Here is a 15,278-nt window from a genome sequence, read left to right on the forward strand (position 1 = left end):
TGTCTTCCTAAGGAAATGTCAAGTATGTGCTTCTTATTTACAGCAGAAGCATCTTTTCACAAATCAAAGAAAGTACAGGTTTTTTCACTTTGCTTTTGGGATACAGGGCTGGGTGAAGCACCTCTTTTAGCCTATCAAAGGACTGATCACACGTTCAGAGTCTGAAGTTATGCGGATTCATATTTAATTATGTTAGCCAATTATTTTGCTACACTCACAGAAGGGGAAGGATGGTGACATAGAAGAGAATTCCCAGATCACATAAAGTATTGCTATCCCTCCTAGCCATCTCTCCCATACTATCTACATATTCCTGTATCCTTTTTTTTTTAATGAAACTTTCATCTCTGAAAAGAATAGCATTAAAATAAAGTGCTACAGAAGGAAGCTGTGTTTGGTATGGAGCAACATGCTGGAAGTGCTTGCAATTGAGAAATGCATCTTTTTGCTTCTCCAGAGGGAAACATGCTTGATCTCATTGTGTTTACAGTTAAAAACTCTAGACATGTTTTTACAACTTTGACTCCGAATTGGACTGATTTATTATACTTGAGAATGGGAACTCCACTCTTTTTAACTTTTAGCTCCTCAAGGTTAATATTGATAATTATTTTCACAAAGAATGTGTGTATTATGTTTGTGCTTCATTCAATACAAGGTGGCTATTATTGGGTCAATATTCAAGGTGAAATTAAAAGAGGGCTCTGCAACACTTAATGGAGTGACTAATTCTCAAGCTAATGTGCTATTTTCTTGTGCAAGAAAATAGAAGTTTTATGAGTGATAAAATTAAGTGTCTCAATTTATTCTCTTTATTAATATTTCTGGCCTGGGGTGAGGGGCAATTTATTAAAGACTGAAATATCGTTTTAAGGTTTCACTTGTGGTTTTCATATGTATTAAGATAGAATGGATCCTGTCATAAGTCTCCAAGTGAACCTCTTCACTTTACACTTCTGTAGAAAATCAGGCAGACAGTGGTAAACTATGGTTCATAGGAGCAGACCTTTTCATTTGATTATACAAAGGTTTATACTTAATATTTTTCTTCCATGACATCTATCCTTAAAAAGCTTTCTCTTGAGTCCTCTCCATCGGCCTGTCTGTGCTGTGCAGTCCTGCAGCTGCCCATTCACTCACGCCTGCACGCACGCTTTCTTTCAGTTAGATGCTTGCAGACAGACCAAGATGCCACTAGCCGCTCCTGCGGAGCTCTCACCCTGGCGGTGAAGCTCACAGAAGAGCATGAGCACGAGGATAAGGCTCTCATTATTTCAAAAGCAGCCCGTGCTTGCTTTTCCTGCATCCTCCTCCAGGAGAGTGCTGTATGAGGGAGACTTCCTTGGTCTGAGACGCTACAGCAGCAGTATTTCGGGTTGACAGCCAGCCTTCTCCAAGAGAAGATGCAGCCCTAGCTCTGATGCCCCATGATGCATCGCAGCAGCAGCTTGGCCAGCTGTCATGGCCAGCTCGGCTCTTGTCTTCTCTGACCTCTTTTGACCTCATTTCATCCATAAGTAATGCCTGAAGTTTCATCCAGTGGTTGATGCTTCCACTTCGATAATGTAATTATTAGGGTCCCCCAGTCAACCAGTTGGCCAGATGAGCATGAAGCCCAATCTCTTCCAGAAGCCCTTGGCGCCTGACAGATGGTTGCATCAGTCGTGTTTAAGACCCAGTGTGTGCCTGTTGCCTTTTAGGCCCCTTTAAACTGTACCGCCGAGTAGAGTGTGAGAGGGAAGGTCCAAACAGCAAGACCGGATATGATGCTCAAAAACAACTGAGAAGAAATAAAGAGAAGATAGTATAAAAGGACACAATGCAGATTTGGTGGGGCGGGGTGGATGTGTTTGGGGCATTGTCCATGAAACTAATCCCAGCAATATCTTTTTCCGTTCATTCTGATCCTTTTACCTTAAATCTAGGATCCCATTCTCCCCTCCTGCACTTAGATGTGATTAAGAAAAAGTCTCCCTCAAATCAGACACAATTCTGAGATTTCAGGTGCCACTCACCCCTCCGCTGGTGTCCCTGGGCAGGGTACCACTGCTCAACTGTCCCTGTCAGTCATATTTACCTACGACCTCCTTAGTAACATTAGCAGAAGGCAATAGACCTCTTCTCTTGCAGCATCGGGAACTTGCCACCTCCAAAACAGTGCCAGGTCTGGATATCTAGTCCCTGAAGCAAATCTGCCATGTAGCCACAAAACCATGCTGAGTGTGTCACTTCAGGAGGCCAAGATATCAACATTATAGACCACTAAACCTAAATATCATATACTTAGTCTTATTTCCACAAAGGGTTGATGGGCACTCATTTCTAAATAATTGCACTAGAGAGTAGCTTTTTTATTATTTATAATGAACTGGTGACTTCTCAAAATGAAAAAAGTAAAAGTGATCTTTACACTCTTTTAACTATTTTAAACAAATACAATGCTTTTTTGCAATCCGTGAGGCCAACAGGTAGCTTGCACTCTTCAGCTTTGTCTCTCATTCATTCATTCATTCATTCAGGAAAACATGAAGTGTGTATTATCTTCAGTGGTCGGTTCAGGTGCAGTAAAAAGTACCGCTGTGCATAAAGGCCTGGCTGCTATCTGCTCACCGAACTCACTGTGTAAGGCAGAAGAAGAATGATCTTTCTTTTGTGTATCTTATAAGATCATTATGAACTGAGTTCCCTTTCCCCAGAAAGAAGCCTGGGATTCCCAGCCAGTTATTCTCAGCACATGTCAAATTAGATAGTACCGAAGGGTAGGGTAATGAATGAGGTGGCCACTGGCAGAGTTTTTGCTGAAGCTCAGTCCTGCTAGTCAGAATCCCTCCAAGTATCTCTTGAATCCGGGCTCTTTTCCTCAGCTGGAAATTATTGTCGCAATAGGAGAACCCTAAGTTATCTCCTTGCACCAGTCTCTTCTGGAGGGGCTAATGTCACTTCCTTATAGCTCTCAGAGTATCATAAAAAGGATGTCAGGTTGTGTTACTCTTCCCCATTGCAGGAAACTTCCAGTTGGCTGCCTATTGCCTATAACATAGAGACTGAATACCTTAGTTTAAAGATATTTATTTATTTATTTATTTATTTATTTATTTATTTGAGACACAGAGACATAGGCAGAGACAGATGCAGGCTCCCTGCAAGGAGCCCGATGTGGGATTTGAATCAAGTCCCGGGATCAGGCCCTGAGCTGAAGACAGACGCTCAACCACTGAGCCACCCAGGCATCCCTGAGCACCTTAGTTTAGCATGTGAGTCCTTGTAAGGTATGCTTCAAACCTACTTCCCAGTCTCATCACCTGTCATTCTGTCCCCACTGCCACACACACACATGCTGCCTGAACTCTGGCATTGTCACCATTTCCCAATGCTGCTGTTCATCCATGACTCCAGGCCTCAACACAAACCATTCATCACCTTTGTCCAGCTGGTAAGCTTCTCCTCACACATTAAAGATGCAGACCCCAGATGGAGTCTTGCTACATTTGGCCTGGCAGACAGTGCTATTCCTTCCTAAGAGATCCCGCAGTACTTTTTCATTCCTTTAAAAGATGTTATTTTAAGTTTTCTGCTTACACGTGCCCTCTGCAAGATCTGATGAGACCTTGGAGGAAAGGAGTGTGTCTCACCATTTTCATATCCTAGGGACCCAGCAAAGCCCTTGGCACAGAGTGGTATGCTAATAAATGTCACTTGAATGTATGGATATATGAAAGAGAAATTGATGGTGCCTGCTCCGAGGGCTTGTATCATTATTGCCCCCATTTATTCATGGTTTAAAAGAGCTAAATGAAAGAGTCATTCCATGGATGTTACCATAGCGAGTACAGGGCCACCTCAGGCACACATCATATTCAATATCCGGAAGAAGAAGCTACTGGGGCTTTGAATAAGCTATAAAAAGCAAAGTTCAGTATATAAGCAGATTAGTTCCTAAGCACAGAAGCTTGGTTCATCACTTCTCCCAGCTGCCCCATTATTAGTAGTTGGGTCAGGCTTATTTGGATGGAGCCACTGGCAGTCTTTATTTTACCCATTGTTATTTTCTTCTCGCTTCGAAGAAGTACGGCCTCACTTGTTTGAGTGATTGTTGCTCTGCGGTGCCAGGATGTTTTAGAACAATGTTATGATGCCTGGTTGTACCTACTACCACTGAGACAAGCCCAGAAGTTAAATTATGAAGCAAACGTAAGCTTTGAAGACATTTTTATTTAATCTGTATTCCCCTGTTTCATCTGTACATCCATCCAGCACAATCTGCATCATTATTAGCCACATCAACTTGCTAAAAAAAGAGAGAGAGAGTAAAAAGTAAGACATCTGTGTTATAGCATTAATATATTCAAAGGTTTTTACTTTCATCTTGCAGGCATTAACAGTGTGTAAATGCAATGTAAGCGCAACTTACAACAGCACTAAGTTAGCAGAAGAAAAGTGTGCTTGGGAGCCTCGGAAAGAAGGAGGGCTTGCCAGGAAAAAAAAAAAGAAGGAAAAGGAAAGGAAAGAAAGAAAGAAAGGATATGTCTGCGTGGAGAGGACAACCAGATTGGGAATTATGTAAAAAGTGGAGGTTTATCTATAGAGTATTTTGCCTATTGCTCTTCCATAGCTTTATTTCGAATTGCTAGCACAATTTCTAAGGCACTGAGGCAACCCTGAAGCAGTGTGCTGAAGGTGTGTTTGTGCTGCTATGCCCTCTGGCTTGGCTGCCAGCCTATTCCCTTAGATCAGAGCCAGAAGGCAGACTGTTTTCGAATACCGATCACCTCACCCGGACCTAATCCTTTGAGTTCTCTTTGGCATCTATTCCTTCTGCCAGTTTCCTCTTCTGTTCCTCTCTTTTCTTCTGAAGTTGACAACAAAGACATCCTCAGGGCCCTCCTTGATGTAAGACCACTCTTGATGTTATTACAGTGTGGTTTTTTTTTTTTTTGGTACCCTAAAGTTGTGCTACTTTTATATTCAGCTAGCACAATATTTGCACACCAGAAGATAAAGAAAATGTGAATATGTTATACAGAGCGATCGTTTCTTTTTAATTTGTACCCCTCATTGTTTTTTGATGTAAACCCTTTCCTTTCCCTGTCACTCATCTACATACCTGATCAAGAACCTGAAGGTCTTTCTTTATAGACGATGCTACTTCTATACCTTAAATTGGCCTGACCTGCCACTTTTAATTTTAAAAATATGGCTCTGTGAGATATGGATGAATATGGAATTTCTGTGAAACACAAAACTTTTGAACGGTTCCTGTCCTCTGTGATAGTGAGTTTTAAAAGGGAAATCTCCAAAGAGCTAATTAGTAGACAAGTAGAGCTCAGCCTGAACAAAGCTGAAAAGATTGCAGATAACTAAAAGGACCTGGCCATAGCTGACAAAAATCAAAGCCCTGACAGAGAGCTGGCAGTAACCTTGGGCTGCTAACTGACAGGGACAATAAAAAAAAAGCCCTTCTGAACCTGGCAGAGAGTGACAGCCCCACTCTAGGCTCTGGGACGAGCACAATATCTCCACCGCAAGGAAGCAGTAAACTTCAGGCGGGCAAAACCAAAGGCTTTTGCCGCCCACCTCAACTCCAAAAGATGGGACCTGGGGCCTACCACCATTCATGGCGCAGGGAGGGGGGTGGGGAGTGAGCTAGAGATAGAGAGATTGATTGATTGAGATGGGACCCTTGAAAAGTTCCAGGCTAGTAATTCACTTGGCAGTGGGAAATCTCTTTCTGGGGTGGTGAGGAAATGTGGGGTGGCCCAAGATAGAGAAGGAACAAGGCTGTGGCCTGTGGCTCAGGCTGAGGAGTAATGAAGAAGAGTGGCAAGTGCTGGTTGGAAAAAGCCTCTGCAGACCAGGACTTAATGAGCCCACCAGCCAACAAAACACAGTTGCAAGTAAAAGGCATGGCACTGGAAGGAGGCTCCAGGCATGTAAGGACAAAAAGGAAGTAGGAGTCAAGGAAAAAGAGTCACAGAATGGGCCACTGTAATTAGTAATTCCTTTAATTTTTTTTAATTTAAATTCAATTTGCCAACACATGGTATAACATCCAGTGCTCATCCCATCAAGTGCCCTCCTCAGTGTCCGTCACCCAGTCACCCCATCCCCTCACCCACCTCCCCTTCTGCATCCCTTTGCTTGTTTCCTAGGGTTCGGAGTCTTTCATGGTTTAGAAAACAACATTTGTAAAGAGGGGTATGAAGCACAGAGCCTCATTCTTAAACTGCTAGCCTGGAGAAAAACACAAAAATCACAATCTTTAAAAACCCTCTTGAAGTCACTGAGGAGCACAAGCAAGTTCTGGTAGGTTTACATTATGCTTAGGCATCGACGAGCCTTATTCTAAAATCCCAAAGGTGCAGAGTTCATGAGTGGTAAGAGGATGCTTCTGGTTAACGCTGAGTGATCTTAAAACTTCTCTCTGTGTTTATGGGATTCCATTATATACTTCTGGACCCACAAACAGTTCTATTTAGGAGAGAAGCCAAGCCCTAACAAAGTGCTCCAAGTACAATGAGGGTACTTGAGAGCAAGCACTTAAAAAGCATTCTGCTCTGAAACGTAACTGCTAATAACATACATTAGGTGGTTTCCATTATCCCTAAATAAGGTCTTGGTTCCAGACAAGTTCTTGTGCTTCTATATTTATTCCTCCCCAAGATAGTGAAATCTAAATCCTCATTGACGCTGTAGCTCTTGAAGTCGTGGTCAGTGATTGCAGACTCCGGGCATGTTCTCTCAGAGGGAAAGGAGCAGTGAGACCAGGTGAAAGCTTTAGAGTCATAAACCTAGGGATTTTTTTTTTTTTAAAGAAGAGGGCACATAAATACGCTCAAATTCAGTGATAACAAATCTCAGTTTTCTTGCTCAGACTCTGATATATGCAATCATATACCTCTAAATTCCTCTTCTTTTTTTTTAAAAAGATTTTATTTATTTATTCATGAGACACACACACAGAGAGAGAGAGGCAGAGACACAGGCAGAGGGAGGAGCAGGCTCCATGCAGGGAGCCCGACGCAGGACTCGATCCCGGGTCTCCAGGATCACATCCTGGGCTGAAGGCAGCGCTAAACCGCTGAGCCACCCAGGCTACCCTAAATTCCTCTTCTGTCTGTGTAATTATTATGGTAAATATTAATGCATTTACCATGCATCAGAAGAGTGTCACCAGCTCCTCTCTGCACTACAGTCCTGTTTCCACAAAGGACACGTTTGAGAAGTTAGAAAGCTTGGCTTGGCTCAGAATGAGGCTGATCTCATTCATCTGTCTGAAGCTGAGCAGGTATGTCAGATAATTGAGAAGGGTTGATCTGAGTCAAGCAAATATTTGAACACTTGGGTCGTGGAAAATCTGCCTCATATTAAACTCAGGGGTAAAAGAATAATTTTCTCTTTTGACTTGGGTTTGAGGTTTAATATACATTTTGGAAAAATAAGTGTATATCAGAACAGTGTGGTTTTTTGATGTATCTGCTCATATTTAAAACTGAGTATATAATCTAAAACAAGCTTTTTTTCCCCCCTCTTCAAACAAGTAACCTAGAGGCTATTGTAAAGCACAGCCTAGCAAATATTTGGTTTCTGGTTCTCTTTATTTCATGTTTATGGGAAAAACTAAGGGTCTTCTGTTTCATAGTTAAAAGTGATGCTTCTAATTCACCCACAGTGGGATGTGTTGTGTTCTTTTCTTTAGGAATAGAAGTAGATTTTTGGTGAACCATTTGTAGGGCTAAGCCAAACATCTTCATCCCAGAACACTAGCACATATTTGTGTGATTAGGACTCATAATAATAATAGAGAAAAATCTGAAAGAGTTTTGTTCTCTTGTTATACAGATGAGTCTCCCAAGCTCCAGAAAGGTTGAAGCTACATGGTGACCAAACAGAAAGTAGAGCCCAGGCCTGACTCTCCAGCAGAACTTCCACTATTAAGAGTCACATGAACCATACTGGTTTAGTTCTGACCAGATTACTCACCTGTTTGGGTAATTAATTAATCACTGCTTTGACTGTAAAATAAATTGTCCAAATATAAAGGCCTTGATGATCAACTCTAGGTAATATATCTTCCTGCTGAAATTCTCCCTGTCCTGAAAGTATCTTCTTTCACTCTCTTACTCTGCTTGGGCTGCCATAACAAAATGCCATAGATGGGCAGCTTAACAACAAAAATTTATTTCTCAGAGTTCTGGAAGCTGGAAGTTCTCAAGATCAAGATATCAGCATGGTTGTGTTCTTGGGGAAGACCCTCTTTCTGACTGTTGTCTTGCTGTATCTTCTATATGCTGGACAGAGAAAGAGCAACATACTCTCAAGAAGCTCTCTAGCCTCTTCTCAGGTCACTGATCTGAGGGCTCTATCCTTAGGACTTCATTGAATCCAAATTATGTACCAAAAGCCCCACCTCCAGCATCACAGTTGGGGCTAAAGCCTTAACATACGAGTTTTGGGAGGAGACAAACTCAGTTGTAGCACTTTCCATCACTTCTACGTTTTCTTCATTCACCTTCCTAAGATGAGTTTAGGAAATCAAAACAAAAGTTGGTTATTAGTTCCCCCCCGGCATTGAAAATGGCATCTGGGACCCACGTACGATATCTGACATGCCACATGTTCAATATTTTTGGAATAAGTGGAAGAGCCAGTTTTCAGTTCTTAGTTGAAAATCAGTGACTCAGCTGATTTTAAAAGATAATCCTCTACATGAATCTTAACTAGAACTCATGAAGATGACTGCTTCCTCTTTCAATTTTTACTGTTTCTACCTTACTGACTGGCCCATCTATAACTTACTGATTGAAACTTCTCCTAATATTGGGTGGTGCATATGAATGCAGAAAATTCTTCCTATCTGGACATATGTATTTGTTTGTGAACCTAAGTGATTTTTTCCTCTGTGATTGTCTGTGACAAAACCTTGAGGTATGTCATAACAAAAAGGAAGAGAGAGTTGAAAACACATTATCACACAGACACAGATTATATATACTTCATTTGTGTATCATCAGACAGATTTCTTTTTTCTGAATTTCTTCAATGGGAACTCTTCAATGAATTCTTCAAACAATGACTATAGTAGGCACTTTACATTCTTTTCAGTCATCAAACTGAGCTTTTTAAAACAGACTTGCACCCGTGTACATAGCTATCAGCTTAAAACCATAGAAATACTACATTTTCCCCCAGTCTCTGCATACTGCCATTAACTCATCCCAAAAGATCATTTCTCTTTTTTTCTCCTTCCTTTCTTCCTCCATCCCTTTATCTCTTACTTCTTCTTTCTTTCTTTCTTTCTTTCTTTCTTTCTTTCTTTCTTTCTTTTTCTTTCTTTCTTTCCTTCCTCCCTCCCTTCCTTCCTTCCTTCCATCCCTTCTTCAAGTCTTAATATATAATTTGAAAGTATGGAAAAATTATATTTGAGATCTTTCAAATACTTTTTGCTAATATGATTCTCTTTTGTTTTTGCTTTTTAAAGATCACGCTCAAAGTTTTTTTTTATTTAAGTCCATGTTCCTCAATGGAGACTGTTCTAATCATTAAAGTACATTTAGAAAATCCTTATAAGCTAAAATATCTTATGTTACTTAGATTGGGATAAAGATTCTTTTTTAAAAAAAAAGATTTATTTATTTACTTACGAGAGAGAGAGAGGAGAGAGAAGAGAGAGGAGCACATGCACATGTTAAGGGAGGGGAGGAGGGAGAGAGAGAGAATTTCAGGCAGACTCTGCACAAAGCACAGACCAGTGCAGGGCTTGATCCCACTGCCATGAGATCACAACCTGAGCCAAAACAGAGTTGGATGCTTAACCAACTGCACCATGCAAGGGCCTGTGGAATAAAGATTCTTGATAGGAAATTTTCTTTATATATTTTTATATTGGAGGCTCCTACATTTCTACAAATGGAATAAGTCACAAGGAAGTTATCTATAAAATTAATGCCTATAAAAATACTAAGATCTGGGCAGCCCTGGTGGCTCAGCGGTTTAGCGCAGCCTACAGCCCAGGGTGTGATCCTGGAGACCCGGGATTGAGTCCCACGTCGGGCTCCCTGCATGGAGCCTGCTTCTCCCTCTGCCTGGGTCTCTGCCTTTCTCTCTCTCTCTCTCTCTTTCTCTCTCTCTCTCTCTCTCTGTATCTCTCATGAATGAATAAATAAATAAAATCTTTTTTTAAAAAAAAGATCTATGGTTGTAGAATAACCTTTGCTAACCACGCTTTAAAAAATAATTTAAGTTTTTGTTTTTGTTTTGTTTTGTTTATGATGAATGGTATGGTTCTTTCTAGATGTAGAGATTCCTTTATGATTATTCTCTTATTTAATTTTACAGGGCTTTGTCTTATGAAGCAGTATAAATGAATTAAAGATCTTTAATATAAAGTGAATCTACTCAATCAAATTAACTTGAAAAAGCTAGTTGAATCAAATCAAACAGTTATGCCGAGAACAAGTAGTTGAATGCAATCAAATGCTATTTATAAAAGTATTTTCTAATGATTTTTCTCCCAAGATAATTGGTGGCTTAATTACCCCTTTTATCCTAACTCAGCCTGTGTGAACCTCACTGAAATAGAATAAAAGATAGTGTACATACAAGTGATATAGGAAAAACTTGTCCAGCAAAGTCACAAAAGATGAAAATTTAGAATATTTACCTTTTTAAGAAAATTTAATTCCAATATAGTTAGCATGCAGTGTTATACCAGTTTCAGGTGTGCAATATAGTGATTGCATAATTCTATATATTACTCACTGCTCACTATAAGTGCACTCTTAATCCCCTTCATCTATTTCACCTATTTTTGACCCAGAAAACAGACTCTGAACTATAGAGAACAAACTGATCCTTACCAGAGGGGAGATAGAATACTTAACTCTAAAAAAAAGAATCCTATTTTAAAAGTATTTGTGGAAAAAAATAAAATAAAAAATAAATAAATAAAATAAAAGTATCTGTGGAAACAGTGGTTTATATTAGAGTGTATTTGATTAATTGCCTTAAATAGCCAGTGACATTTTTTCTTTGTTATCAGCGTTGGGGGACGGAGGAGAGAGGCACTTCATCTATGTAGTCCAAAGATGTTAAAAAATATTCCTATCATATAAGGATTTCTTTTTTTATTTTTTTCATATAATGATTTCTTAAAGCAATTTAAGTGAAGAATTCTCTTGCTGGAGGGTGGAAATGCTCATCGTGTGTGTTCCTTGATCGCTTTACAATCATAGATGCAACTGTGTTGAGCTCCTTGACTACATGGTATCTAGTTTAACCTAAACATAAGAATATGTCTGGTTCTTTCCTCCTATTCACCAACTTTATCTCTCAACAATGTGTAGTAAAGAAACTTCTGCAAATAAATGTTACCTCTACTTTTCTTGCTATTGTGATCTGACTGTTGACTAATTATAATTGTCAATAGTTTATAAGGAATTCTATAGAATGCATTAAAATACATATGCCCAGAGTGACAATAAAAATATTTAATAACCATTATAATAAAACCAATGCAAGTGAGTGCCTGCTGGATAAAGCAGAAGGAATGCCAGCCAGTAAACAAGCACTTTAGCCAGTCTGGTTTATGCCAGTTGAATATCAGTTTTGTGTACACAAACATCCAACAGCGGACCCATAAAGGAAAACATAATGTGTATCAACAATATTTATTGGACTCTTTTCAGTGCGATCTGTTTAGTGTGTTTGTGTGCATGTGCATGCATACATACAAATATGTGCATATGAATAGGGAGATAATCTCTAATACAAAACACTGTTTCAAAGTACATCATTCTTAAACACAGTGCTCCAATATCATAAATCGCAGTTAGAATAGTTTGCGAAAGCCGATTTAACAGAAATACTGAACATTGGCAGTGAAAATTGGAATATATCCCCTTAGCCAAACTTTACCTTATAATTTGAAAAAGAATAATTGTGCTCATGGCATAGCTTTTATTGCCCTTTATCACCTAAAATATGATATGTTAAATTTCTACTTCTCTTCTTAGCTGGGTGTGATTAGGAGTAGAATTTATAAACTGGGGAACTGTCAGAGCCATATCTCCTTATCTCACTCGCTATGACTTTGCAGGATTCCCTTTTCTCAGTTATCTTATTGGTAAAACAATGATTCCATTAGAGATGAGAGAAATACATACACTTAAAAAATACAAGGTGGCAGGCTACTGCTTGTAATGATTACATTAGCTATCCCCTAAGCTTTCCCTGCTCCTTAAATACATAAACCATCACTAACAGAATCCACGGGAACATCTCCAATTTGTGGCCAATGAAATCATTATGGTGGTTAAATTTAGAACTATACTCTAGAATTACCTTTTGTATATCTGTGGTAACAGTTTCTGTCTTGAAGTGCTTCTCATAAATGCTTGTGGAGGATTATCTTCCAGTTTTGCAGATGGCGAAAGTAAGGAGTAAGTGTATTGTAAACTCTCAGTTAAGTCAGAGATTTTCTTTCTGATTCCCAGTTTATCTGTGAGACCCAACATGATGATTCAATTGTTTTTCAGTCCTTTGAACAAATCAATACAAAATGTGTTGTTTCCCTTTGTTCATAAACAGTCACATATTAATATTTAATAATAAAAGAATTTTTAATTTTCAAAAAATTAAAATGATTTTCCTATATAATAGCTTAATACTTTTTAATATAATTACTTCAGAGTTAACTTTTCTAGGTGAAGATGAATATACCTTGCTTTTCTCTAGGCAGTTATATATTTTGTCATCAAGTCAAATGTGCATATATCACAGGTTTGATTAAATAATGCTCACAGTAAACACAAACGATAGGCGCACACAGCACTGGGTTGAAAGCATTGTAAAAGCCAGCAGCTGTTCTGTGTAAGGGGCTAATTATGCATGATGAGTGTCTAATTTGAGAGCAATACAGAGCTCATTCCATCTAAACAGCAAAGTAATTGATGTGACACAGTGTATTGCTTATGGATTTTTTTTTTTTACTGACCTTACAAAGTGTAAAGATGAAGAATGAGTGAATGCCACTCACTAGTCTTGACTCAGGAACCAGGGAAGGGAGTAAATTTTCCTTGGGGAAGGACATATGACTTGTGCATGCTGCCGGATGATTCTGAATACTTCACTACTTAAATAGTAATTTCTTGGTTCAGTACCAAGGCTGTGCATTATATGGAAGGTCGATTATGACTCTCCTCTATATACACCTGCAAAATAGAAAAGGTACTCAGTGGTGTGAACATATTGACAAATTCAGAAAATCAACCACAAAATTCTCCTTTAACAACTTGTCTCAGATTTATGAAAAATTGTGATTGAAGTATATCTGATGAAATAAATATAAAACATTACTGATCCTGATTCCTTCTTTAAATTTCATAAATTATTACAAAGAAGGGGCATCTGTTTGTACTTGGTTTCTTGCATTCTAAGGCAGGCCACATCAAGCTATATATCACCTCAGAATCTGCAGACACCAACCTACACTCAGCTCTGTGATAACAGAGAGCATTTTCATCTTGCTTATCATTCCATCCAAAATGTGTGTTCCAGTGTCTGGCACATAGTTGGCAATTAAAGAATTTGTTTTGCATCAAAGAATGAATGGATGGAAATAGAGTAGTTATATGATTATCCAATTGCTTTGATCTCTAATGATGTCATAACTATGTAATTCAATGGACAATTCCTTATGATTTCCATGTATTCCTAATAATTTGTTTTATCTTCTATAGGGTCACCTCGAAGAGTTGTTTTATTAGATGAAAAAACAACTATAAACTCTCTAGCATCACACCCAATAACATATAGTTGGTCCAGATTACACATTATCCCCTTCACTTTTCATTATAGCTATATGTACAGACTTGTTATATCCATATTGAGAATTTGAGGGAAAGAATTCTTAAGAATCCATTAAAGTATTAACCTTCTCTTTTAATTTCACTGTAACCAGTGAATTGTACATGATTCTGCTGTTTTCCCTTACAGCTTTGCATGATCTATCATCTGCTTATTTGATCTAGTGCCTACAAAACATATAAACTGCCGCTTGCCTTAGATGGACTCATTATCCAGGTTAAGCATACACACACAGACATAGATTTATAGCAAGAACAGAAACGGTTACTTAAAGGAAATCAACATTAAACTCGATGGGCCATATTAAAACCACATTAAATCCACCTGAGTGGCACTTTCCTCTTGACAGGGTAATTGTAGGGGTGGGTAGTGAGGCTGAAGGGTGAAGTGATTGCACAGATGGTAAGAGGGTGGGAGACAGGTGTTTGAATAGACTCAACCTTCTCACTAGGTTTGTCCAACTCAGTGATTCTCAATATATTTTTCTTGCCCCACATTCCATTTTTATTCGTATTAGTTCTGCAGATGTCCATTGGGTAAACAGATACAAATGACAGCAAAGTATGCTTAAATATTAAGCATGACATTGACATGGGCTGATCTGGTCATTGGAGGTTAATTGCATACATAGTGTTCTTTCATGATGGGAGAGACTCTTAAGTGTTTCATGCCATCAGTGGACATGAATTCTGAAAGCTATGAGCAAGTTTGGCTGCCAGAAGAGAATTACCAAATCCTAAAATTTGTATCTGATCACTTATGTTACAGTTAACAGTGCATTATCTTCTCTAGTCCCTATCACGACCAGAAAGGAATAAGCATGTGTAATAGGCCATCTTACTTGGGAATATGGGAAGAAAACTGGAAGCTGCATTAGATTAATTCTGGCCCTGCCAGAGACCCCTCTGACCTAACTGGGCAACATTTGGCCAAAAGTTCCCAAGGCAGTCATCCTGAGGTGTTTGAACCCAGTCATTGGACTAGTAAGGGCAGATTCTGGACACCATTGTTACAGAATGAAGCTGAGAAGCTGGCAGCTCATCTGAAGAAGACTGTGATTGTATAGCAGGAGAGGGTAATGTGAGACTTGCTGTGAAGGAAGTAGAGAACAAAAGATTTTAATAGTCTCCTTTATTTTATAGAAGGTGCTAGTAATGCTTCTCTTTATACAGTTACATTCTGTCCTCCAGAGAGGTTCCATATTAACTAAAAAAGGCCTGTAGATCCTCTACTTGCGGCTGCTACAAAGGTTTGAATACTGATCATCACTGTCGCTTTCATGGGGGACAATGGCTGACGACTGTTGCATGCATGAAAAACTCATGAACTCGCTGTCTTCCATCCCTACCGTCCTGCTGCAATACAGAGCCCATTCACAATCCTTGCGATTATAAAGAAGTCTAGAATGTTGGAAA

Source organism: Nyctereutes procyonoides, unplaced genomic scaffold (assembly GCF_905146905.1).
Source record: "Nyctereutes procyonoides isolate TBG_1078 unplaced genomic scaffold, NYPRO_anot_genome, whole genome shotgun sequence".
In the NCBI taxonomy this organism is placed as follows: Eukaryota; Metazoa; Chordata; class Mammalia; order Carnivora; family Canidae; genus Nyctereutes; species Nyctereutes procyonoides.